The sequence below is a fragment of the Pteropus alecto genome, unplaced genomic scaffold (assembly GCF_000325575.1).
Source record: "Pteropus alecto unplaced genomic scaffold, ASM32557v1 scaffold72, whole genome shotgun sequence".
Lineage (NCBI taxonomy): Eukaryota > Metazoa > Chordata > Mammalia > Chiroptera > Pteropodidae > Pteropus > Pteropus alecto.
Window position 1 is genome coordinate 7650080 of NW_006436811.1, and position 5714 is coordinate 7655793.

General features: G+C 34.9%; 1 protein-coding gene and 1 pseudogene across 15 annotated transcripts in view; one reads left to right on the forward strand and one right to left on the reverse strand.

Moving 5' to 3' along the window:
- Positions 1-5714, reverse strand: part of KLF12 (Kruppel like factor 12) — a 371797-nt gene that overhangs the window by 153907 nt on the left and 212176 nt on the right. The window lies entirely within an intron of this gene.
- LOC112481404 lies at positions 5532-5650 on the forward strand (annotated as a pseudogene).

The following is a 5714-nucleotide window of genomic DNA, read 5'->3' on the forward strand; positions in this document are numbered from 1 at the left end:
TGAAATGAACCCTGAAGTTTGAAATCTCCCACTTTTTACTTAAAAGATACATTTATTGGAGTTTCCAAAATTATATATTGGAGTTTCCAAATTATATATTTTTTGCTTTCATTGAAATATAATTGACATATAACACTGTATTGGTTTTAGGTGTACAACATAATGATTTCATACATGTAAATATTGTGAGATGATCACCACAGTAAGGTTAACATCCATCACCCCATATAGTAACAATCATTTTTCTTGTAATAACTTTTAAGATCTACTCTTTTAGCAACTTTCAAATATGCAATACAGTATTGTTAACTACAGACACCATGCTATATGTTACGTCCCCAGAATTTATTTTATAATTGAAAGTTTGAACCTTTTGACCGCTTTTAGTCATTTCGCACACCTCTCACTCCCTGCCTCTGGCAATCACTAATCTGTTCTGTTTCTATGACTTGGTTTTTTAAGATTCAGCATATAAGTGAGATCATATAGTATTTGTCTTTCTCTGTCTGACTTCATTTAGCAAAATGCCCTAAACTCCGTCCATGTTGTTATAAACAGCAGAGTTTCCTTCTTTTGTTAAGGACTGAATAGTATTTCTTTTTATTTTTATATAGATACAAGCAAACACACACTACCTTTTCTCAGAATTACATCTTTCTAAGCCATTTTTATTCTGGTCATTTTTCACTTTCATCCAAATTATGGTCACACAGAATATACATAGAGACAGAAATGGAATATACTAAAGTAGAGAAACAAGTCTATACTTAGATTTTAATTTGTTATGCCAAATGTATATGGATCTAAAGAATTAAGTAATTCTGAATTTCAAAACAAGTAAATGAATGTAATGAATAAACATAAGAATACTTTAAGAATCACTAATAAGGTAAGACTTTTGTTTTGAAAAGTCTGTATGAGAAATGTGAAGTGCAAAACTTTATAGACTTTGAATTTTTGTTTTACTGACAAAAAGATATGTAAGTAATCATATTCCATCAGCCCGTATTTTACTGCTAAGATTGAAATAAATAAAAATTATAGTATCTGAAACATCAGAGCCAAAATCAATGCTTCTAATGTTCTGACATTTTGTCTTATAATCATTTTAAAAGAACTGCAAATATCTCCAACCAGAAGCAGTTCAAATTAATATACATTAACAGAGTTCATCATTTACATGCTATAAAGCAAATTATGGAAGATGACAAATCAGAATCAGGTATAGTTTGGTTTAGGGAACTACTTCATGCTCAGGCAAACAATTTTTATGTCAGGAATCATACACATTATTTTTCTTTTCATTCTACTGTTACATTAGTATCTTTGTAAACTGTCTTCTGTGAAATGAACAGTCATCCCTGAATACAAAGTATATTAATCCAATAATTGTGAGGATGACTGCTAAATTAAAAATATCTTCTCCAAATAATTACCATGGCTAACACCAATATTATATTGCCTCCTGTTCTTTATACATTCTGAAGTTTGTTGTTAGCTATTAAATAAAAGATTATGCCTTATTATACATCTTTTTATTAAAAACCAACTTTAATAACAGCAGTGGTAAATTCATTAAAACTAAAACAGTTCTTTGCATAAGACAAAAATCAGTGATTCTATCAAAGTCTCAAAAGTTGCCCTTTGTTGAAAAAGACAAAACACCAGTGCTTATCATTTAAGTCTTAGAAATGTGTGGCATAGCATTTTAGAAGACAGATAAATTTAAATGTCCTTGTCAAACTGATAACTGGCCTTACATAAACAGGATGACATTCAATCAGGAAGACTACAATGTAGTATAGTTAGAAATTTTTCTTTTTTCTTTCTTTTTTTATAAATTGGAGAGGGTGACAGGGAAGGGCACCATAAGATCAAGCACGAGAAAAGCAGATGTATCAAGAGGAAAGAATACTGTTGGCCTGAAACTGATTCACCAGCAGTAACACATGAGTTAATGCAATTCAGTGTAGCTTGTATCTATTCAACATCTAATTATTTGAAAAGCTTTGGGTAGGGCACTCCAGGGTAAAGCAAATATACACCTGTCTTTACCTCAAGGAACTTATAACCCAGTGTGAAAAACAGGCATGTACATAGTAAATTCAATTATAATGCACAATGTGAAAAAGGTAGGACATTTGCCTCTAACAGAGATGATAAAATAATGAACTCATTTTAATGAAGTGTTTTTTGTTAGAAAAGTTAAATTTAGGGTATGTGCTCTTTGACGATATATGAGATCAACTATATTCCTGTTCCACATTGAGTGCCTATTCTACTACAAAGGACAAATTCTGCTAAAACAGTGGCAGCCAACTTAATTATAGATACAAGCTATTTGAAAAAGTATCAGCCTTTCTGGGTGCACCTTCACTTAAATTAACACCACTAAAAAACAACAACAAGAACAACAAAAACACAAAAACAAACAAACAAACAAAAAACCAGTCTCTACTGGATACTATGTTAAAACTTTACATTCCCTACTAGGTTTTCAAAGGTCTACAGAACAAAATCTCAGTTTACCTACCAATCTCATTTCTCAAATAGTGCAGAATTCTTTTCTCATATGGAAAATGAGGGTATTAAGAGTACCTAATTCTAAAGTTGTGATGAGGATTAACTGTGTTGATATATATAAAACAATCATATCTCTATTTTTCTCTTCCCCAGGTGAAGGGCATAGTAATACCCCTTTGCAGATCTGAATCTTATTCACCTTCAGGGTAGTACAAGTGCCTACTGGATAAAATTTTCCCAGGCAATGCAAGCCCTTATTTATAATCACTTCCTCCAGTGTCCTTGACCTCCCAGAGATGTCACTACACAAAACAGTTTAACACTTACAGTCAATAAAGGAAAAGATCTATGATAATCAGTTTCATTATCTTCAAAACCAGAGAGGTCTACAGCTATCTCCACTTCCTCAACTTTACTGGACCACTCCAATCGCGTTTCATCTTCACTATCTTACTGGGCAAAGACCTTAGATCAAGGCCTTGGGACCCAGTGCCTTTGAGGGCTCTGCCCTGGTTTTCCTCTGGCCACAAACCCTCCCCATAGGCAAAGGAGTCTGTCAAACCAAGAGACGATATGGCCACTCGGAGCTGAATTTGCCTTTCGGAGTAGCACTAGCCAAAGAACTTCCCACGGAGTTAGAAATGCTCGATATCTACACCATCCAGTATGATAGGCACTAGCCCCATATAGCTATTATACATATGAAACATGACTAGTGTGCCTGAGGGATTTTTAATTTATCTAACTTAATTAATATACATTTAAATAGCCATGTAGGACTAGTGGCCACAATATCAGCCACTGAGAATTCTCTTATCAAGACTACCAATAGTCTCCTTGCTGCTAATCCATTATTTACTTCTTTATTTTCATTTTCTTTGATGTTTCAGCAACATTCAACACTGCCGAGCTTCTTCATTAAGTACTAGTTCTTCTGACCCCTGCGGTACCTTACCTTCTTGGTCTTCTGCCACTGTCTCAGTCTTCTTTGCTGGCTCACTTATTGTGCTCAAACTCTCAGGACTGAAAGGCCTCAGGGCCTAGTCCTGTTCCCTCTACTCTAGCTACACTGTTTTCAGTAATCTCCTATTTCAATGTGGCAATCACTAGGAAACCTCCATTTCCAAATACTGATCCCCATCACCAACAGTGTGTTTAAAATCTTCACTTAGTATTTAAATGTAACGTTTGTAGATCAACATTCTTAATTTCTCCCCTCTGCAAAAAGCCATCTCCTCTTAACCTTCCCCGTGTCATTGTGGCAACAACATCTACCTAGTAGCTCAAGAAAAAACTAAGGGGGTTATCGTTGATTCCTCTCTCTTTCACTGGTCCCCAAATCTAATCCTTAAGTGAGACCTTTTAACTAAACCTCCAAACACAACACAAAGTGGTTTACCTTACTTCATCTCTAATATCCCAGATCTACTCCTAGTCACTACCATCTAGTCTCTCGACTATTCGTCTCCAAACTTGTCTTCTTGAATCCACGCTTGCTCTCATCACCATTCACCAGCTGCAACTCTTCACCCAATGAAGCAACTGTACTTTTAAATAGATGGTAATGGAAGGGTTTAATGTTAGTGTCATTTGAATCAAGACTTGAAATAAGAGAGGGAGGAGTAAGCTGTCCAGATAGGAACAGAGAAATTGAAGGAAGGGAACAAGGAAGGGCCTTAAAAGTTATGAATAATAAATATCTTTTATTCTAAGGGAAGGGGAAAGATGCTGAAAGGTTTAAAGCTTTGTAGAGAAACCTGCTATGTGGAGAGTAGGTTGAAGGGGCGAGAATGAAAATTAGAGAAATATGTCAGAGGCTGTTAGTGCAGTTTGTGTGAACAGTTAGGAATGTGGAGATGAATTCAGATAAAAGGCCTATTTAGAAGTTATGAATTTGCTGGAGGGTGAAGGAATAAAGGGCATCAAAGATAACTCCTATGATTTTAGCTTAAGAAACAGAATGAAGGTTGGTGCTACCTACTGAGATAAGGAAGGCATGCTAAGGAACCAACCCTTTCGTGGATGGTGGTGGTGGAAGTTTTACGGGGACAGCGCAAACGTCACCAGACACCAATCTAGGAAGTGCTACGAAAGATGAAAGTTTTTAAAATTCTAGTCTCCAGATGCCATTTACCCACAATATGCCACTGATATTCTGTATATGGGAGGTTTGCCATTCTTACTAGATAGTTAAGTAGAGGCCAGTTTTACACACAGGCATGAAGCATATAGAATCTTTCTGATTCTCTTCAGTTACCTTCCAGGATATCCTAATTGTGCATGAAATCTGTGCTCCGTGATGGAAAAATCTGTGCTCAATGGTAACCACATGATAAAATGAACTAGTAATGTCACACAGCTGGGCTCTTTTTGTATAGGGCAATAGCAATGTTAGAAGATAGAGAAACAAATTTATGGGATAATTCAAAGTGTCAAAATGTTAAAAAAAAAAAGTATAATTTTTGTTAGTGTATGCAGTCAGATCAAAACTCATTCACCAACTCTGATCACACACAGTTAATCATCATGAGAAACACCAAATATCTTCAAAAATAGAAACTGGTGACTTGTACTACTGAGGAAGTATAATTGCCCAATTTTAACTAGATAGTCTAATCTAGATATACGGTCTAAAGCCATCCATAAATACTACAAATAATATCAAAAAATTGAAGATAGAAAAATTAATAAAAGGTGCCTTTATTTTCAAGTTCGTTTTGTTCAAATTGTTTTATTAAAAAAACAATCTATTCCTATTCATCTGAATGACCTTTATATCTTTGTATGCTCCAAATAAATACTTATTTGAGGTTAACCAAGTTTTATTCCCATTAAAAAATAAATAAATTCTGAAACAGCTTTCTCGGACAAACAAAAATAAAGGGTTGGATGAAATAAAGTGAACTAAATGCATAATAATTTGAGGCCTTTTGTAAGTGTTTTATTTATAATAAAAGAAACACTAATTATTGATCATTACATTTAAATATCTGATTTTAAAAACTATAGTCTATGGCCATGCTACCCTGAACAAGCCCAATCCCATCTGATCTCGGAAGCTAAGCAGGGTAGGGCCTGGTTAGTACTTGGATGGAAGACCACTTAGGAAGACCAGCTGCCATAGGTGTAAAAAATAAGGGATTGTAAGCTGACAAGGTCCTTGCAATCTGTGAGGTCAACCAAGGGTTGCC